This window comes from Rattus norvegicus, chromosome 13 (assembly GCF_021556685.1).
Source record: "Rattus norvegicus strain SHRSP/BbbUtx chromosome 13, alternate assembly SHRSP_T2T, whole genome shotgun sequence".
NCBI classification, from domain to species: Eukaryota; Metazoa; Chordata; class Mammalia; order Rodentia; family Muridae; genus Rattus; species Rattus norvegicus.
In genome coordinates, this window is record NC_141546.1 from 74609230 (window position 1) to 74631570 (window position 22341).

The following is a 22341-nucleotide window of genomic DNA, read 5'->3' on the forward strand; positions in this document are numbered from 1 at the left end:
AGTCAAACACCGCTGCAAGCAAATGGGGGGGGGGGGGACAACTGAAACAGTTGAAAACCTTTGCCTTTCCTGGAACTTTGACTCTATCAAGGGGAAACAAAACCAGGCACCAAATAAAGAAAGAGTTGTAGGGCATAGAAGAAGGTGGTCTGTGCCACAAAGAAAACCAAATCCCAAGGAAGAGGAGGCCATTGGTGGAACTCACTTTAGACAGAATGGGCCCGCAGATAAGAAGTACCAGGTGAAAGTTAATAAGGAAGTGACAGAACAATTCACAGGACTGCCAGGGCCAGAGAATTCCAGACAGAGGAACCGAGAACTGCAAATGCTGGGGTAAGAGACTCGTTCTGTAAAACATCGTGGCTTGTGAGTACATCTGAGCACATGAGGTATGAGATAAAGCATGAGGAAGTGTGACTAAAGAGACGCTATAGACCAAAGAGCTGGTACAAGCAGGGTGACCACACTTCATAGTTGTCCAGGACAACCTCACAGTAAGCCTGGTCTCTTGGAACAGTGCCCCTGCTCACTTTCAAAGTACCACCATTTAGGTGATAAATTATGTATTCACTCTTGACTCTGGGATCACATTTAGGACATTGCCTTTTATTTGAGTAAGTTGTTTGCAAATATTCCACAGTCACCCACACAAGGACTATAAGAGCTTTGTGTCCCATTCTCCCAACTCTTTTATAAAATCTAAAGTCATAGCCTCCTTTGCTTTGTGTCTCTCCCCCTCCTCCCTCTCTCCCTCTTCCCCCCTCCCTCCCTCCTCTCCCTCTTTATCTCCATCTCTCTCTCCATTCCCTCATTTCCTGGTCCAAGCTACCATCACTACTGACTCAGGCTGTTAAGTTGTCTCTTCGCTGGGTGGACTTAGGGACAGTTATTCTTGCCTTCCCACTATGGATTTCCACAGAAGCCATGAGCATTTTTGCTTTTGCTTCTTTTTGCTTTGTTTGTTCTATTTTAGTAAAGCGCATATAATGAAAAATTTATCATCTAACCATTATGGTTCCTTGCTCTTCCACACATTCTCATTGTGAGGCAACCATCATTACCATCCATTTCAAGAGTATTTTCATTCTGTCAAGCCCAATCTCTCTACTCATTAAACAGAAACTCCTGAACTCTGTCTGTGATTGGCTAATTTCACTCAACATAATTACCATGCAGTTCCTCTACACGGAAGTATGTATGGCATTTTATCTCTCTATTCTACAACCAGTTACCATTTGGGCTGTTTCCATCACCGGTGGCTGTGCGTAACATGTGTATAAATGATGGTGTATAGGGTCCTCTTTAAAAATTGAAAACCAGTCCCTGTCACTGGACACCTACTGAAAACTCTCTAAAACTTAGTGCTAAGAAGAAAATCCAAACCTCTTTCTCAGTCCACTAAGCCCCAACACATCCCACACTTTCTTCCCTCTGCAACCCATCCCTCACTTATCAGACCCCAGTCACAGCAGTCTCTTCCCATCCACAAATACACTAGCACATCCTCATGAGAGCCTGCTTCTCTCTTGGCCTAGAATACTTTTGATCCCCACCCAGAACAAAGCCAGCTTCTTGTCTTCATCTAGGTTTTTGCTGAAACATCTTACAGGGCTCTCCTGGCCATCTAAGGTACAGTAACTTGATGGACATGCAGTCTCCACTCTACAGTTTGATGACATCAGAGTTGTCAGTTGTGATTCCATATTCTGTTAGCCTGTGAAGCAGAGCAGTCCCCGGCACACATGAGGTTTTCTAAATGAGTAAAGTCTGTACGTGTGGTTTCACTGCCCTGAGGAGAATAAAAGAGTCTCAAGACTCCCCCAAAGGGAGCTGATAGGAAGGCGACATGGAATGTGTGACACTGGGTCTCATTTCATTCTCAATTCACTTGTACCTCATGCTTCCTTTCTCCTTGGCTGCTGCATTAGCTGCCTCCAGTGGAATTCTGGGACACATAAACATAGCATGGCAGGGTATACTTAATACAATAATATCCAAGCACCAAATGGTGGTGTACAGGGTCCTCTTCTAAAAAAATATGAACCAGTCCCTGTCACCCCATACTATGTCAAATGTGTTCTCTGACAATGTAGAGATGACAGGTAAGACCTGGCTGGGTGTGGCCAGAGCAATTCTTTTTGTTTTAGGTGCAACATAAGTCACTATGCTACATAATACATAGAAAGAAAGAGCCCATTAGTCTGTCTCTCCAACATTCAAAATGCTATGTCATTTTTCAGGCTGGGCTTGATTTCTCCTTCATCAATAAGAGCGACAGTCCTGCCAAGCTGGCAACAGATAGATCTACTTCCTGCCGAGATAGACTCCATGAAAGACTAAGAGAGCGAACTCCAGCCACTGCACAATGCTCAGCAGTTCCAGAGTCTACTCTTAGGCTGGGGTAGCCTATCTGGAAATGTCCTCTCCATCATAGGGCTGTGGTCACAAAGTCCCTCTTGGGAGAGGCATAACTAAGGCTCCCCTTTCTCGCAGTATGATAGAAGTCAGGTCTAGAGATTGAAGTCCTCTAGATTGCCCCTTTTACTTCCCATGGGATCTTGAGATGGCTTTCGAACTCTTTGGGCCTCAGTTTCTGGAAATGCAAAAGTAAATCAATGGTTGAGGATGGTCTAGATGGTTCCTCCTGCCTTAGAAATACCTAGCCTTTGAGAAGGTCAGATTCAGCAAAAAGATGCAAAGGCATATGAGGGAGAGAAGGGGGCAGAAAAGCCTCCAGAGTCCTGACTCCCGGCAGCTCACAGTTGAGAAATCATCAGAGATGTAGGCTAAAAGGAATGTTTTCTTTGTAGGGAGTGGGGGAAAGTAGAATATGAAATGAAATCCTCCTACTACCAAAATTATCATTTGTAATCCCAGTAATCCCAGTGGATGCCAACAGCTTCTTGTCCTAGGAGGCAAGTGGCCATGCTTTCAGATCCCCATGCAGCAGCTGATTCTTCAGGCATCCCTGATTGTTCATGGGTCCCCTGGACCTTCATGGCTCTGTCCATATGATGCACTTAGTCAGAGTCATGTATCCATAAAGAATGAACATCAGTCATTCACTCAACAAACAAAACAGGCTGAGTACCAATGTGTGCCAGTCTTGACAACGACAGAGGTTGTAGGTGGGTTTCACTTGTTAGGGCTTGATGTCCAGAAAGCCAAGCAAATAGGATGAACAAGCCACTCTGGAGTGCTCCATGCGAGAGACAACACAAGCTTCAGTAGGAGCTCAGAGCATGGACCTTAACCCGAAGTTGAAAGGTACCTTCTCCTGTAAGGTGGGTCTCTCTGGAAGAGGTGACAACTTAGGGGCTCTGCCTTAGTGGAGTCTAATGGTCTGTGTATGTCATTCCTAAATGATCAACTCACTGCTGTAGGGGACTCCGAGAAGCTGGCCCATCATGTCTTGGAGAAAAAGGTGAGTGTCTGACGGAGGAGAGACAGAGAAACAAAGGTTAAGAGGCCCTACCAAGGACCTAACTGAAACAGGTTCCAAATTACAAGGCTGGGCAATCACCATTTCTCTCTGGTGTCATGTGAGGCAGAAGGTCCCCTTGGCGGACTGAGGTTTGTCCTAGAGATGCCTGAGTGGGAAAGTAAAGGAGCTAAATTTCTCACCAGAATGATGTTAGTGAAAGGCTTAGGCTTGGGAGCCTGTTGAAGAGGGAAGAGACGCCGAGAGGAAGTTATGCGGGGAAAGAAATAGAGAGCTGGTGCCACAGGGAATTCTGTGGGTGGATGAGCAGGTACTCTGAAAGCAACTCGGGGCACTGTGAGTCTCTAGCTGAAGTTGGTAAGTGTAAAAAAAAAAAACTATGAGGCTTCTGGGGCTGCAAAGAAGGAAGCCAAGAGGAGAGAAGCCCTGGCAGGCAGATCTCAAGTACAAGGTAACCAGAACCCCATTGTCTCCTGTGACCAGGTGAAAGATCTCTTCACAAAGTCAGCCCAGTTCAGTAGGCACCCAATGTGCTAAGGGGCAGAGGGGAGAGCCCCCGATTTCTCTGACACATCAGGGAAGCCTCACTATGCCCTCACAGCCATGTTGTTATTCCCCACCATGCGTCTTTATCTTCCTAAATGTCTTTTCAGGGGTGTGTGGCCACCAAGAGAATCTGGTTTTCAGGGCTCATTTAATGCTGACCCAGCACAAAATGTAAATTTCTCCTAAATGGTCTACAGAGCCACCCAATATATTCAAGAATCTGACACTTGCAGAGGAAATAGAGAAAGAAGGGAAGGAAGAGGATGATATCCAAAGGAATTGTGTAGGACTAGCTTTTCATGAGATACCTCAAGTATGGTGGCGCCCTATAGGCATTTCTGTGGGTATAGATGCATGTGTGTGAGTGAATATGTGTCTGTGTGTATACATGTATGTGTATTTGTGTGTGTACATGTATGTGTATTTGTGCATATGCATGTATGGGCTCCTTTGTACACACCTATGAATGCCTGTTTGTATCTGTGTGAGAGGGGAAAGAGCAGCAAAGCTCTCTGAGCAGATACAGGTTTCTCTGGTTGGTTCAGTAGAGGTCTGCAAATGGAAGAGAGTCAAGCAATGTTTTCCAGTGTTTTCTATGACTCCATTGGGTCCTTACCATTGAAGTTAAAGGTTTAAAGCCTTTGTAGAACCTCCCATGATTTGCCATCACTTAAATACGCCAGCAAGTAAATAGGTCAGCAAGTAGCTACACCAGCAGGCTGATCACTGTGTCAAAGGTCAGGAACTTATTTAAAAAAATGATGCTCAGGCATCAAAACCAAGTCTTCCTTGGCCCCAGGAATGGCTGACATGTGTCCAAGCAGCCGTAGTGTTTCCTGAGCTGCCTAATGTTAGTACAGTGACAGTCCAGTCCTTTCTTGGTATAGAGGAAAGACTGATAGCTTAGGGCCACACTCTGCTTCTTTCCCATGCACCTCTGCCTGCCTAGGGATAGGAACGGCTCCAGGTCCATCCTGTGCTACAGGCTCATTGGGGACTTTCAGGGGCCACCAGCTGAACATGAGGAACCTTGAATGTAGAAGTATCTTACCTGCTTCCTACATGGAAGAACATGTGGTGCATCAGCTATCTCTTTGCTTTTGGGAGAAGAACAGTGGTCACTGGAGCTCTGTAGTAGCTTCTAAGTCACCTCTGCTAGGAGGAGGACATGGCTGAAAAGGACTGTGTGGGTTGCCAAGAGGGGTGTGGTTGGATCCTGGAGAATGCTTTCTTTTTTCCTAGTGGACACCAAGAAGTTGCAGGGCACACTAAGAATACTAAATACCTATTACAATGGGAAACATCTACTGAACCCTCAGCACATACAGCCTGTGTGTTAAGTGTTTCTCCTGGATCCTCTCATTAAATCCTCATAACAAGCTCACACGATAGGTACATAATTGGCTCCACATTACATGTGTTAGGAGGAAATTTGGTGACATGAGCTGAGGAATTTTCCTTTGAGTTCTGCACACCTCCCCAACTATGCAGAGACAAAAGCCTTTCTTGTACCAGAAACCATTCTTTGTCCACAAGTAGGAAGTTAAAAAATCAGAATGAATAACAAAAGGGAGGGGTATGAGAATAGTGAGAACAAAGGAGAAAGGAAGGGGAAGAGAGAGGGAGGGAACAAGGACGGGAAGGAGGGAGGGAGAGAACAATAAAACCCCAATGTGGGCAATAGGCTTGAAGTCTCTTGTTTTCGATTGCCAAAAGAATTTAGGCTTTTAAACTGGCTGTTTAATTGAGAAAATGTTTTCTCATTTCCAAAAAGATTGACTTGTTTATTAAGAGCTGCAAGTAGAGGAGAGAGTGGACGGCTTGCTGTGCAAGTGTAAAGACCTGGATTCAATCTCAAGCTGGTCCAGTAGCATAGGCTTCTAACCCCAGCACTCGAAGTTGACAAGAGAATTCCTGGGGCTCCCTGATCAGCCAGACTAGATGAATTGGCAATCCCCTGGTCCTTATCTAAAAAAAAAGATACATACTTCCTGAGGAATGACACCCAAGATTGATCTCTGACCTCTATAGGAGCATGCACACAGCACACACACACACACACACACACACACACACACACACACACACACACATCCATAAACAGAAAGGTGCATGATGCCAGGCCAACAGCAGCAGACTATATTTCTGTGGTCTGCACATATCTGTAAAAGTAAAATAGCATTAAAGGAAAAGACATGGAAGAGACTAAAGGTTTCTTTCCGTTACAGTTTGAATGTGAAGTAACTTCCCACAGACTCACATGTTAACACTTGGTTCCCAGGTAGTGGCACTAATTTGAAAGGTTCCAAAAACTCCAGGAGGCAAATCCCAGAGTGAGGAAGTAGTCCCAGAACGGAGCACTCTTTTGAAGGTTGGACCTGGTTCTCAGCCCCTCTCCTTTTGTCTACTTCCTGTCCACCATGAGATAAACAGCCTCCTCCTCTACATGCCTCTGCCACTGTGATAATTTACTTCATCACAAGCTCAGAAAAGGAGCCACGGGAGCATGAGCTGAACCATTGATGCTGTGGACCAAATTAAAACTGACTCCCTTAAATGCTTTCTATAAGATCACAGAGTCAATGCCACTAATCCACAACCATCAGAGAGGAAAGGGAAGTCTGTGAATGGTGCCCATCCTCCCCTCCTCAAGGGAAGCAAGGATAAAATAAGGAGGCAAGTGAGGAGATGGTGTACAGAGCCTCTGGGGAACGATCAGGAGGAGGAAGCCAGATTCATTGCTGGTCTCTGAAAGGAGCCAGAGCTCCCCCACCCCCACCCCTGTCCGGTCTCACACCCTCACCACCCATCCTCACCTGCGTTATCTCTCCTCCCTTGAGAAGAATCCAAGGTAAATGTGATGAAGATATCCCTACAAGGAGTCCTGGCTTGGGGTTAATGTCTTAGGAGACACTTGAGAGGGCTCTGTGCTTCTACAGTACACACACACACACACACACACACACACACACACATGCACACACACATACATACAAACACACATACACACAGATACACTACACACACAAACACACACATATACACATACACGCATGCACACACAGGTATTGCATGCATACAGAGGCACTGCACACATACACATACACACAGACAACAAACACACAGGAACTGCATGCACACACACACATATGCACATATACATACACACAAATACACACAGAGATGTACTGCGCGCGCACACACACACACACACACACACACATACATGCACATGTACCACATGATATCATGATTTATGAATATCCTAGGGACTCCCATTCTGCTTGCCTTGAAGATGAAGGGCCCCACAGGCTGTGGTGTGTGTGAGTGCACGCTGTGGAGGCCAGAGGCTATTGTGTATTCTCCTCCATCTCTCCCTTCTTACCATTTGAGACAAAGTCTCACACTGAACCTGGAGTTCAGCTAGAATGGCTGGCTAGTGAGCCCCCATGATTCTTCTGTCTCCACCTCCCAACCCTAGAATTACCAACACATATCACCACACTAGGCCCTCTACATAGGTTCTGGGGATCAGAACCCAGGTCCATAGGCTGGCACAGCAAACACCCTAACCACTAAGCCATCTCCCGGACTTGGTAGTCTATTTTGATGTTTGCCATTTCTCCTCTTTCCCCAGTTTACCATGACTGCCAGTTTCCTTGTTCTAGGTGCCAAAAGGAGAAACGTATCCTTTGCCTTATTTTTAATTATTGAACAAATAATTCAGATCTATTGCAAGTTAGAATAAAGAAAAGGAGAAACTAAAATTCAGAGAGAGTCACTACTAATAATTGGCATGTATATATATGTATATATACACAGCCATACACACACACAAAGGATGTATGTATTTCTAGTGATACCCTTTTGAGTTGGTTTGAAAATCAGATAGGAAGGACATGGATTAGATCCAGGATAGGTGTAAATTAGATAATCCACAAACAGCTACAAGGTATCCCTTACTTCAGGAGTTTCTATATAGTTTTTGGAAACTAAACAGTCATTTTTGTAGAGGGGACAGTGTACCTCAAGCAATAAAGTGGCAGGCCCTACACATAGCTCCCCGGGGGCTGGCATCATGTCAAATGCCATTTTCCTTCTGCTGTCCACAGAATGGATATAATCCATTTTGAAATGTTTACGGTGCCTTCTTGCAGAGTATTCTGAGTTCGAAACTCTTCTCAGTATCAGGTAGCCTTTTATTGAAAAGCAAGGCAGAGTTGGGGGCAGATTGACCCACAAGGGAAACCTAGGACTGTTTGGTCCTAGAAAGTTTGGAATCAGTCTCCAAACCAGGCTTAGAGAGTGGTGTGAAACAATCTAAAAAGCCAGACACACAGGAACCATGTGCTTCACATAATGGTTCAAATGAAATTATATAGTCCAGAACATTTCAAAAGCAAAAGCTTATTTCAAACAGGGGCACATCCAGGCTACCAATGTACACTGTGAAAACTCAATAAAAGAGAGCATCTAATGAAAACAGATAAAACGTACAGCTACAATCACAGGTCATGCATGAATTATTAACCCCGGGGAGTTTTCTATCAGTTCTTGGAACTGTGGATCGCATCTCCACTATATAATTTGGGAGATATTGGTTCTCCATTTCATAAGAGAGTGCTCGAAGCAGGAAATGTAGTTATTTCTTCTTTAAATATACACTGTAATTACCAGCCGCTGACGACTAAATGTTATTATCCATCTGTTGGCTGCTGGGAACCTGCAGCGAGTAAACCTGAGTAGGGCCAGACCATCACATGCAGCATGCGTGGCTGTGGCCTGCATATGCCTGTGAAGTGTTAGGAATTTATTGTTGACAATTCAGAGAGAGAGAGAGAGAGAGAGAGAGAGAGAGAGAGAGAGAGAGAGAGAGAGAGGAGACCAAATTTACTCATTGCTCAGACTCTTTTGGTAGATTTGTACCACAGTTGTGATGGAAACTAAACTCTTCCTTTGCTGTTTAGTACCTTAAATGATCGGATCCAGCTGTTCCTTCAACTGGGACACATGTGTCCTTTTACTATACTAACAGTGCATCAATTAGCCTGTTCTCCCAGAGTCTTCAAAAGGATCCAACACAGCGCCTTTACAAATGATTTCTCCTCTCTCTGAGCTATATCACTTCCTCTCTGTGTAAGTTTGTCATTTTTCAGATCCAGGTTTAATCATCACCTAGGCGAGACTTCCCCTGAACATGTCTTCTTTAGTAGTTTCTGCCTGCCTCACAATCATCACAGCATCCTCTTAGTCTCCCCCAGGGCACTGATTACTGTGGAGAGTGATGTGCAGTTGTACATCTGCATGCTAGGCTGCTGTGTCTCCCATGGGGCAGGATGATACAGGCTGTCTGCTTTACTTACCATGGGAATCCTAGCAGTGAAAACGCCGATCCCTGCCCTCTACTGGTTGAATGCATGGATGATTCGTGTTTTCTGTCATTTCCTGGCTGTGGTTTGAGGAGGACAGGTTTGAATCAGGTCTCTGCAGAGATGAAACTCAGGAAATTTTGCTCAGAGACCACAAGGTAAGGGCTTAATGGGAAGCCAGTCGCGTTTGTTTTACTCCCATGGTACCTGTTTGTGCACCTCTTACCCATTCCTCTCAGCAGACTCAAACCTAAAAATCCTATTAAATCTTACATCTTCCTTACAAAAATCTTAGGCTGCTGGGGCAAAAACTCAAGCACCTCCTTCAAGACCTGCCTTACTTAGAGGGACTCTTCCTTCTTCCAACCAGCCAGATCTGTAGCTCTCTGTCTCTACCATGGGCTTTAATTTTGATGTTGGTTTAGACTATCCGACCAGGTTGGAAGTGCTCTGAAATCTCTAAGTCTGGTGTAACACAGCTCTCGACTGGAATTTCTTCATTCTGAGAGAAGTAGATTTAGTGGACACATACCCTCCAGTGCATGGTGCTGAAGGTTGGACTTTCCCATTGGTTTATGACTCTGTGAACACTGCACCTCAAACTCACCATATCTAGAGATACAAATCTACTTATTGCAGCCCTCTGCAGAGACCCTCTGCTGAAGAAGGTCAACTCCTAAACAGAGCACTTGTAGGATCAGCAACATTTCCCGAAGGATTTGAACCCATAGAGAAAATGGCATCTCAAATCAAAGAGCGATCAATCCCAGAATGCACCTTTCTCCATTCATCTCCCCTCTACCCCTTCACTACTTCATTATCATGTTTTTATGAATCCCCCTTCTTCTAGATGGCATCTTTTCTCCCCCTTTTCTGAGACTAAAAACCATCCTCCTTAGCTCTAATAAGGAAATGTCATCATGGAGGGGAGTTGAAGGACATACTAGAAGTTCCAAGCTCTTAACTACACACACACACACACATACACACACACACACACACACACACACACACACACACACACACACACACACACCCCAGACCTTGCCTTTGAATTTCTCCACAATACTACCACAAAGCTTAATACACAGTTGATGTCCAAGACATTTTCAAACCATTAACAAAAGAACCTGGTGGATCTGGAACCCTGGATCTGCATTAAATGTGGCAAGCACTTGACAGTGTAAAACCATGTATTCGTGCCCCTGGTCTTTCTGCTGTGCAAGACAACAATATTGTTCTCTAAAACTCTCTGGGTAGAGACATCCAGAGTCAGGAGATGCATAGCTCAAATTAAAATAGGATGGCAGTAAAGTGACAGACAAATGTGTAGCTGTAAATGCTGAAGGGACTTTACTTAATCAAGCAAAAGGGCATAGCTTTCCTATTGCCACATAATGCAAAAGCATTTTATTACTCTGGCAATTGCCACATACACACACACACACAGAAAGTCAAATGACTTTATGGGGGCGTCTTCTAAATTACCTTTATTAATGCATGTAATATTATCGAAAAATTATACTACAGAGTAAATGTTCCATTGAGCTACAAGTTGCCTGCAGGAATGTGTTGTAAATATACATGGGTGACTATGTTACTATCTTTGCAAGCCACTTTACACTTAGGACAGCCTTCTAAAACCAACCTAGCACTGAACACCCACAAGGATGTGGGGATTTCAGGAGGAATATCCACCACAGGTAAGTCTGCAATGCCTGGACACAGATGAGTTTTCTTTAAGCATGATGACTTATTTGGGAACTGCTTCCGGACATTTTTGCCGACTCCTTGGATCTTTCTGATATGTTGGCATTTGCTTTTAGAAACCTCTTCTGGCTGATTTGAATAAATACGATCTGGGGCAGTTGACAGGACATTTCATATTTATTGCAATTTAATGCTTGAAAACAGAATGACTAATGGCTGAAGCCTGCCAAGGTGAGGTGGGTGAAAGCTTTCCCCTCTTCTGTTTCTGCCTCCGTGGGGGGGGGGGGGGGATGGGTTTTGTTGTGATTTACAAGGTTTCATGCATACTTCTTCTTATCCCTGAGTCAACCCTCAAAGCTTGCTCTCACTCTCAGTGTCCAATGAGCCACTGAACGTAACTTTAGAGACTTGGGTCCCCAGAGCAGGTGTTTAAACTCACCTCTCTTCTGCTCCATCTCCAGATACCTCCTCAGGTGGGACCCCAGGGCTCTGTCTTCTAACTCACTTTCCTCTGGTTTTTGCCTAAGCCTCCAACCACTCTATGTCAAACTAATGGGAGTCATCTTGTCTTAATTTATGAGGCTATTTTACATGTCCTGCTGGCTTTCCTTCACAATGATGCTTACAGATTGTTTGAAAAAGGAATCAGGAAAACGGGGTGGGGGGCGCGCACAGCAATATGTAAAAGAAGAGCCCAGTGAAGCAAACCCAGACTGACTATGCTGCCTACCTGCACCCTTCCAAGAACCCCACACACCCCAACTCAGATGATAAGCACACCGCCGCTGTGCAGTGAAGCCACAGCCTGGAAAACCCACTGACAGATGCTGCTCTGCCCCTCGTCCCCAGTGCAGCTAGATTCTGCCTTGGAAGACTTCCAAATGCAAAATGTGCCATGCTGCTACTTCACTCCACGGTTCTGTTTAGTAATTCACACTCCACTTCTTTACTTGCTGAATCCCCACTGCCTCCAGTTTAGGAACTTTTTTAAAGCCTTACCTTGTTCTTGTTGTTGGTGGTGGTTTTTTGTTTTGTTTTGTCTCAGCAATGTGATATAGTACTATAGGAGGAGAGAGAGTAAGTTCTTCAGAAAGGGAGAACAGAGCATGGCTGTAGCCAGGCAATCTTAGGACAAGACTGCTGCAGTGTTTTCCCTAAGCAGCCAAGGAAAGCTGGAGGCTCCCTCTACTACCGACCACTCCAGTAGACCTGAATTCCCACAGTCTTTAAATTGATAGCATTTTTAAACTACAAACAAAGTGTACAAATACCCACTGTGTGTGTGTGTGTGTGTGTGTGTGTGTAGTGTGTGTGTGTAGTGTGTGTGTGTGTGAAAGACCCCCGAAGGGAGCCCCCCACTCAAGTCTCGGGAAAGACGCGCACCCAGTAGGACACAGACACCGACCTGCTGTAATCACACGAGGAAGATTTATTGTAAGCGAGATGAAACGAGAGCTCAGGCCAGCATGCTGGGGTCGAGACTCATACGCCACACAGGGAGTAGAGGAGTTCGACCCCGACCTGAATTTTCACAGAGCTTATAAAGGAAAAAACCACAAACCAGGGGGGATCAGGAGGGAGGGAGGAGGGAAATTCCAAAACCATAGACTGCCCATACAGTTAGGTCATATGCTAGTCATGTGTAACACTAGGCAACACACCCAGGACTTTGTGACATTGTGATTAGGGGTAGTGACATTTTACAGGGCCATTGGACCATTGTGGCCGGAGGCTATGGGTCATTGTGGCTGTTCCAGGAAACTTTTCATGCAAGAATGTTCCGGGAACCATTGTACAGCAAGGGAGGGGTGAAAAGTTCATGTTCTCACAGACCCTACTTCTTCTTTTTGGGTAGCTAGGCGGCTTATTATTAATTTTTAATCCTTCATTCCCCACTTCTTCTTTTTTTGTTAATAGTTCTAATCCTAGAACTTCATGGAGAACTCAGCTTCATCTAGCATAACAGCTTGGTATTGTAGTCTTAACATGAGGATTCTAACCTGGACACTATCCAAGCCTATCCACCAAGGTCATGACTAGCTTTTAGAACTTCTAAGCTTATGCGGACTGTGATCCCTGAGGCACAGTCCCAAGAAGTGTTAAGAGTACTAACATATGCAATGTTACATCATTTGTAATGGAAATCAAGCCTATCCCACACCTATCTTGATAGAACCCAGGACAAACATGACTGAGTTTCCCTCTAGGTCCCAGCTCTCAGCCCCAACAGCTAGTACACGGCTGGTGAGGGCTGAGAATTGACAGCTGTCAGGGTGGTCAGCAGCACCAGGTACGGTCCTTTCCAGCGAGGCTCGAGTGTCTGGACTCAGTGTAGCTGCAACCTGGAACTGATGGGATGTCTCAGGGGTCTCCGGGGCATAGGCTGCTGTCAGCTGTGAGCAGATTTCTTTCTGTATCACCTGTAGGTCTTTTAGCCTGGCACACAAATCATTATTACTATGGCACTATGACATGTTGGTTCAGTAACATCATCTAATACAGTCAGGGGGGCTGAGGCCCCATATAAGATCTCAAAGGGGGTAAGGCTGAATCTGGAAGGGGTATTTCTTGCTCTGAAGAGAGCAAGAGGGAAGGAGTGTCACCCAGTCTGTGCCAGTCTCCATGGTTAATTTGGTCAGGGTCTCTTTTACAGTTCTATTTATTTACCCTACCTGTCCTGAACTTTGAGGTCTGTAAATACAATGTAATTTCCAATCGACCTCTAAATACTTGGCCACACCCTGGCTTACCTTGGCAACGAAAGTAGGGCCGTTGTCTGACCAGATTACCTTGGGCATTCCAAATCGGAGGAAGATTTTTTCCAGTATCTTCTTGATGATTGCAGAGGCCGTCTCTTGTTTGGTGAGGAAAGCTTCTATCTATTCCTGAAAAAGTATCTACAAGCACTAGGAGATACTTGTGATTATATTTTTCTGGTTTTATCTCAGTGAAGTTCACTTCGACTTTTCACCAAACTCTCTAGGTCTCTTTGCCCTGTTTGCTTGCTAAGCATTCACTTATTGACATACCTTATACTTTCTACTGCCTCTCTGGCTAAAATCTTAAAGTCTATTACATACACTTAACTACTTGGACAAACTTTTTATCTCCTAATTGAGTCCATTTCTGTATTTGGCAAAGTGAGTCTTTTCTTTATTCTCTGGGGAGTATAGCTTTCCCCTCAAGTGTGCCATTGTCCTTTATCTTTTAAGCAATTTGGGCCTTTTCTAAGTGAGGCCATCCCTTAGTCCAATCCTAGTTCTCAGTGGCTGTCTCTTGCAGGCCTGTAACCAGGATGGGCTCCTGCATAACCATTTTTCGAGCCACTTGATCTGCTTCGTTATTGCCCCATGTCACTGAATCTCTTCCCTCCTGATATCCTGAGCAATGAATAGTACTCACAGTTGTTGGCTTCATCAGGGCATCCAAGAGATGGCAAAGGCATCTGCGGCACTGATGTACTGGGGGGTTGAGGTTCAGCCATCCTAGATGACATTGTGTTGTCCACCATGGCAGCACCCACTTATCTCTGACCTTCATGAAGAGAACTGTTCCCGTCTGTGGACAAGGTAGCCTCGGCTTTCAGCAGGGGTCAATCAGCCAGTCGCAGAGGTCTTTCCTCCATCCATGGGCTTCTGCCAGTGCTTGACACTCGTGCTGTGGTGGCTCCAGGTCGGATTGGGCAGCAAGGTGACCAGATTGTCCCCAACAGGTGGAGAATCTAGTCCATGGCAGCTGACCAGTGGTCCCATCTTTTGGGACACTCTATTCAAAGGCAAACATCAGCCAGTCTATCACAGTTTAAGTCCTGGATTGGGTGATAATTGTTAGTGCCCGGCTGGCAGGAGTGATATGTTCCAAGTAGAACAGCGCTAAGCCATTCATCTCCCAGCATCAGGTACTGGTGCACTGAGACAGGTCTTAAGCTCCGCATACACAGTCTGTAGATATGCATACACATGGCCTCACCCAGCCATTTCAGCCCACGCAAGCCATTTTGGGGAGCAATTTTCTCATGAGCAAGGGATGGGGGCAGTCAGGGATGACTATGAACTAGTGGGTTACCCGGCCCACGCCAAGGTCCACTGTTCTTCGGGCAGTCCATAAGTATTGTTTGTTGCCAGTAGGCCCCTGTACCCAAGGTCTTTGGATATTGGCCCACTGGAGGGGGGCATAGGAGCACAGAGCATTGGGTCCCTGTATCCACACTTCCCTTCTATCTCTGTACATAGCCAGCACTCTAGGACCAAGAAGCTCTCCAGTGGCCCCTCTTGTTCTTTCTTGGGCAGTCCCTGACCCAGTGTCCTTTTTTTTTCGTATTAGGCACACTGATCTTTAGCCAGGAATTCTCTTCTGTTGCCAGGTACTATCTTTCTAAGTTCCCTAACTACTGTGGCCAGTATATGTTCCTCTCTTGTCTTTTATCTCTCTTTAGCTCTCTAGCTTCCTCTTCTTTTAGTCTCTTTTCTTCCCTAGCTTCCTGCTCTTTTTACCTTCTTTTTTTCTTTCTTTCTTTTCAGTCTCTCTGCATCTTCTTCTACAGCTATTAGGTGCTGTCCACTTTTCTGCACAGACCCTGAACCACGCATCAACTTATTTTCTCTGCAACTTACAATAACTCTCTCAGTGACTTAGCTTAACCCTTCAAGTTTCTGTAACTTTCTCTTTATATCTTTTCTTTATCTTAGCCAGATTGGTGGGGCATTTTCCAGCCCCTAGGAGACCCACCCTTGGAGCCTGGGGGCAGACCTGGAGCACTCCCTACCTTCAGGGGTATGAAGAGAGCAGGCAGAAGTGAGGGCCTTCTATGCGTGTTGGAACCCTTTTTTTTTTTCTGGCCTCTAGTAGGATTCCGTCTTTCCTCGGTGGTAAAGAAGACCTGTAACAGTTACTAACAAGCATATCAAATGGGATGGTGAGAAAACAAGAGAATCTTGAGAATAGAGTCTACCGAAGAGGGCAAACAGCATTTAGTCACACAGTTAAACCAGGAGGCCTTTCTTGGAACGAAAAGGCCATTGTACAAATAAGCACAAGCTTTGTCTATGAAACGGAAAGGTGAGCAGAGAGGCAGCCAATCTGTTATCGACTATCTCTCTAGAGTTAGGTTTTCCCTCAAGGAGCATCTCTCTTCAGTGTGAGCTCCGTAGCTTTGTCTCTCAAGAGAACTTGCCTCCAAATGACACTAGGCTTTTAGTAACAATTAATAACAAAAGGATGGAGAGATGGTTAGAACCTGGGTGCTAGATGCCAGGGGGCTGATAAAAGAATTATAACCAGTTCACCTGGTGCTATCAGGACCTCAGTAGTAGCCCTTTACCAAACTGTCTCACTGGGTTTAAAGGGGCCAAGGAAAAGAAAACATTAATCCTGACCTTGGCCACCTCCAAGTAATTTAGTGCTGGAGACTGACTCCTCCCTTGGAATAAAGACAGCAGATAAGGCAGGCTTCCTTAAAGAACTTCTCTAAATGAGTGCTCTCCTACTGTGAGCAAATGTCAGAAATTCCTTTCCTATTCTTGTTTTCCTTATAGCCCCACCTAGCTCTCAGCCTTTTTAGATTATTCTTCCTGTAGCATTTCTAACACAGCCTGTCCCTTTTTTATAGCCTATTAACAGTATTTCTGATCTTTTAGGCAGCTACGCACTAAGTGTCATACCGGCTGAAACTCCGCCTTTAAGATTCTTTACTCCCAAGGAAAATTTAAATCTTTCCCAGTTCATCACAGCTGGCTTCGAGCACAAGCACAGATAAAACACTATGTTTTTGTTTTGTTTTTCTTTCCTTTTTTAGAGCTGGGGACCGAACCCAGGGCTTTGCGCTTGCTAGGCAAGAGCTCTACCACTGAGCTAAATCCCCAACCCCCAAAACACTATGTTTTAAAAATTAACTTTGGCTATCAACCAACATACCGCCACTAGAGCGGGGTCCACAAAATTAAGTTCCTTACTCACTAAGCATTAAGGGGACCAAGTAAAACTCTTCAACGAACAAAGCAAACAGTTTCATGATTTCAAACACAGTCGTCGGTCCAAGATTTTAAACACGGTTGTCAGTCCAAATTCAAACACGAAACAAAAGTCAAAAAGACACGGGACAATACCACAGAAAACAATCCAGACAAACAAGACCAAGACAAAGCATCCTATAACCAATTTCCACAGATGCCTGGTACCTTCAGTACCTGGCCCAAACTGCAGCTTAACCTTAGCTGCTTCTGGGATACCAAACACAGAAACAGAATACAGACAACAAACACTAACACATCTAAGCACACTTGTCCGTGCCTATACTTAAATAGGCAGCCGAACATGACCTCCAAAGTCACAGTCAGATCTTTTTGACTGTCCGTTGCCGGGTCCTCCCGACAAAATTCGGCTCGTGGAACGTTTCTCACGCGTCCCAGAGCCTGCGCGATTGGGGCGTCCCCCGGTGCGCTTTCTAAAAAGGAAAAAAAAAGAAAGAAAAAGACTATTCGGAGTAGGAATCCTTCATCTACTCACAGGCGCCATTTCGGGGTGGGGAACCTTCTTCCACCCGTGCACAGGGCAGGAAACCTTCTTCTGCCCAGACAGTGCACTAAGACTCTCGTGCACAGGGCAGGAATCCTTCATCTGCCCAGACAGTGCACTAAGACCTTAAACCGGTACCGAAAAACACAGACTACAGGACTTAATTCACACACACTCACACACACGAGCACAAACAAAAGAGAAAAAAGAAAACAAAACCGACGTCGACTTCGTGTCGACCAGAGGCACTGAAACTGATCGGCAGGTCGCAGACCTTGCCTAACAAACCGGTCGTCAAGGAGTAAAGTCTCCTCTGGACCTATCAGATGGGGTTCACCAGGCGTCCCTGGTCCCCCCTTGTGTCCTCCTGGGACGTCTCCCAGGGCGAACGGACGGTGGGTACCTGAACACGTCTATCCCTATCCACCCCGCTCTCCTTCCTGGAGCGCGGTCTCACTGAGCGTCCGCAAAACCGAAACAGCGATCACACCAGATTCCCAGACAGAACATAGACACAGACCCAGACACAGCGCTGAGATAAAACAGAGAATCTTACCTCCAAGTGGGTCTAGGACCCCTGGGTGGTCGCGCAGATCCCAGACGAGCCCCCAAATGAAAGACCCCCGAAGGGAGCCCCCCACTCAAGTCTCGGGAAAGACGCGCACCCAGTAGGACACAGACACCGACCTGCTGTAATCACACGAGGAAGATTTATTGTAAGCGAGATGAAACGAGAGCTCAGGCCAGCATGCTGGGGTCGAGACTCATACGCCACACAGGGAGTAGAGGAGTTCGACCCCGACCTGAATTTTCACAGAGCTTATAAAGGAAAAAACCACAAACCAGGGGGGATCAGGAGGGAGGGAGGAGGGAAATTCCAAAACCATAGACTGCCCATACAGTTAGGTCATATGCTAGTCATGTGTAACACTAGGCAACACACCCAGGACTTTGTGACATTGTGATTAGGGGTAGTGACATTTTACAGGGCCATTGGACCATTGTGGCCGGAGGCTATGGGTCATTGTGGCTGTTCCAGGAAACTTTTCATGCAAGAATGTTCCGGGAACCATTGTACAGCAAGGGAGGGGTGAAAAGTTCATGTTCTCACAGACCCTACTTCTTCTTTTTGGGTAGCTAGGCGGCTTATTATTAATTTTTAATCCTTCATGTGTAGTGTGTGTGTGTGTGTGTGTGTGTGTGTGTGTGTGTGTGTGTGTGTGTGTGTCAATTGAGTAAACCTAATAAGATAGGCCTGAGAACTAACCACCAGTCTTGGTAATGTAAAAGTCGTAAGTGACTCCAGAGCAGGATTAAATAGATGATAGACTGCTGAGAGAATTCACATTCACTCAAAGCTGAGGTGACCTAGATTAGTTCATAAGCAGTTCAACATAAAAATGAGGTTACATTTTTCCAGAAAATGTGAAGATAAGTAACCCTAATGTCAAGTCATTTCTCAGAGCCTCAGTTCACTAACTTACCACCCTGTGTTGATACCAGTCATGTTCGGGGCACAATTCTAATTGCTGGAGACACAGAAATAACACAAAGATGAATAAATTACATGTGATTTACTCCTTTGCAGGCTAGGGCTCAACTGGTAGGGTGCTAGTCTTAGTTTGCATAAAGGCCTAGGTTTGATCTCTAGCTCCATATAAACCAGGCATTGTAGCATATGGTGCCTGTGGTTCTAATGCTCTGATTGATGGTTAAGCAAGAGAGATGATAAACTCAAGATTAGCCTTGGCCACATAGCAATTTCAAATCAGTGTGGGCTACAAGAAAGCCTGACTCTGGATAGATAGATAGAAAGAAAGAAAGAAAGAAAGAAAGAAAGAAAGAAAGAAAGAAAGAAAGAAAGAAAGAAAGAAAGAAAGAAAGAAAGAAAGAAAGATAGATAGATAGATGAATAGAGAGAGGAACCCATTGTTTACTTGACAGGATTTGGATCATGCAGAGGGCATGATGATATCTGTAGGAGAGATCCAGAGATACTTAACCCCAGGATAAAAACCCCCACACTGAACGTGAACACCATTTAACTGCCCCAAACTCTTGCCATCGTAGCTCTTGGTCTCATGCCTTCCTTGCCTCACACTGTGAGCCAAAGGAAGTCCTTTGTTAAGTTGCTTTTGTCAGGCAATGTGTCATAGCAATAAGCACTAACAGAACACACACAGTCACCTTCATCCTGAGATGAGTTCTTTGAGAAATAAGACTAACCACAAGAGGGATTCTGCAACTTCCACTAACTCATGAACCGGTTAGCTTTCTTTCATAGCCACATCCTCTCTCTTCCCACCAGAGACTTGGCTTTGCTTGGAAAGCAGACCTTTTACTTGAATACTAGGTCCATTCTCCCTTGCCTACTCAGGACCTCAATCTAGCGAATATTGTACATTTATTTTCCTCTACTCTAAAATCATTCATGACTTACAGATTGCCAAGCCCAGTGATCAGTTAGTTCTCAGAGGCCCATCCTATTGGATCTGTTTACAGCTCTTAATGCAAATAGACTCCCCATCCTCTTCCTATTGTCATTTACTTGACATTGGAATCTACTCTCTGGATTCTCCTCTCACCTCAGCAGGTGCCTCTTCTCACTCTTCTTTACTAGGTCCTCCTTACCCATCAATTCCCTAAGTGTTGGTATGTGAAAGAAGGTGCCCTTCACATTCCAAAGCAAGAGAAATAAGCGTAAAGCAATGTGCTAACTGTTGGGGAAATGACAGAAAACTTACATTTTATAGTTCAGGAGAGGATGCCAGGAAGCAGCCACAATGTGAGAGGAATGGAGTTTGATGTTGGTCAAGTCGCCTCCATGGTACTGCAGATGGTGGCTGGGAGGCACATGGGAATGGATGTAAGATTCACTGGAAGCAGGAGATAATCCATTACTTGGTCCAAGAAAAGAGCCAGACTCTCCAGGATCCTTGTCAACCCACATGTTGCCATCATAAAAGATGGGGCTTATCTGCAACCTTTGCTTCTAGAAGGTACTCTGCCTTATACCTGTTGTCTAAAAATGGATGTGCTTTATCCTCTAAGCTCCCTGAACCTTCCATGGGAAACCAACGTGTTGATAGATTTTGAATAAGTAATCTGGGTACATCCTGAGTGCTTCACATGCGGGTTCTCTGGGACTACACACTGAAACACTTAGAAAGAAAATTTAACAGAAGACAGATGGCAAATGCCACGGGGTCTCACACAACCAAAAAAAAAAAAAAGAAAAGAAAAGAAAAGAAAGCAATCCAATGCTCCTAGAGCAGTCAGAGAAGTGGTCACTTCCTTCTGCCCTTTTAATGGCTTCCTGATGGAGCAGCTAAGGTCTTGGTGATCCAACAGATGAGCTTGAGGTTTATAGATTGGATTGCCCCACATTTCTTCATTCTGAATATTCTTTGAGCTTATTACATTGGCTCAGAACGAACACTCTAAATTTAGACCCAAACTCTTCTGTGTTTCCAAGGGAACTGTAAATTACTTTGTGAATGTACATACAACACAGCCAGCAAAATCTGTTTGATGAAGCCTTCCCTCACACTCGGTGTCAAAGGCATCTCATAAATTGTTGCCTTACCGAGACTCCTGGACAGTAGCCGACAGCCCAGACAGATTGCCTTTGCTTCTCCACACACCATGTCTGTAGGAGACTCTGAGGTTCTTAGCTACTACAGTTCGCAGGCCCCAGAAGTCCCACACTGAGCCTAGGGGGGCATGTTGGATGCAGAAGAGAGTCAAAAATGGTACATTGCTTTTGATGTGCAATCTCATGTGGAAGAGCTCGGGCACCCATCAAAGTTTCACATTCTTCTTGATAGCAAAAATGGAAGAATAAATGGCAAAGAAGGAATAATGAAGTTTGTGAAGTATTTTTTATGAGGCTAATGTATCACTTGGCACCTACAAAATCCTATTTCACAGAAAGCAGAAATAGCAATGCACTATACAATATTGAAATTTACTTATTTCTCATGCAAAGAAGTCAAGATCTATCCAGGCCGAGGTTGGTTTTGTGAACACACATTATTATTGTGAACTCGGGTTCTTCCTATCTTCTCTCCTGTGTTGTTGATGTGTACTTTCCACTTGCAAGTCCTCTGGGAGTCCAAGATGGCTCCTACAGCTCCAGACATTAAGTTCATGACACCAGTCAACAACAGGAGGAAAGACAGTAGAAGGGCTAAGTGGGTGCAAATCCCATCTGGTCTGCTCCCTAGAAGTGTAACTTACATGCTCATACATATCGCTGTTCCTATCTTGATCACCTGTCCACTCCTAACAAGAAATAGTGCAGGCAATGAATGTCCCTACATATTATGTGCAAAGAAAGATGGGAATGAGTCTAGCAGCCTTGGCTCCAATTATGCTGCACTCAAGTGAGGAGGAGAGTGCACAAGTGGGGCCCATAACATCACAGTATAATATAACATGATATATCATTATTTAAAAAGTAAACTATGATAGTAGTAAACACAGGAGATGTGGACCCTAAAAAATGGAAAAGAAAAAAAGATTCAGGAGAAAAGAAAAAGAGAATGCAAGCGAGGAGAAAAGATTAAAGAAGGGTGGGAAAGACATTGAGGAAATAAGATTAAAAAGGAAAAATAAAGAGAAAGCTACAGAAACACGGAAGGAATGTGTTACTGAGATGTTGTTTGGTTACCCAAAACTGCCAGGCACTTTCTTATAAATTATATTTGCTATGTGGGTAAGATTTTGCTTTCTTTTTCTAGGGCTGTGTTTGTTTGCTGG

General features: G+C 44.8%; 1 protein-coding gene and 1 long non-coding RNA gene across 4 annotated transcripts in view; one reads left to right on the forward strand and one right to left on the reverse strand.

The window, feature by feature from the left end:
• Positions 1–22341, forward strand: part of Tnr (tenascin R) — a 420945-nt gene that overhangs the window by 292030 nt on the left and 106574 nt on the right. The window lies entirely within an intron of this gene.
• LOC148001717 (uncharacterized) lies at positions 12474–15958 on the reverse strand. Its single transcript, XR_015636056.1, has 2 exons — positions 15833–15958; positions 12474–13503 (listed from the first exon to the last, which is right to left on the reverse strand). It is a non-coding gene; the product is annotated as an uncharacterized LOC148001717 (long non-coding RNA).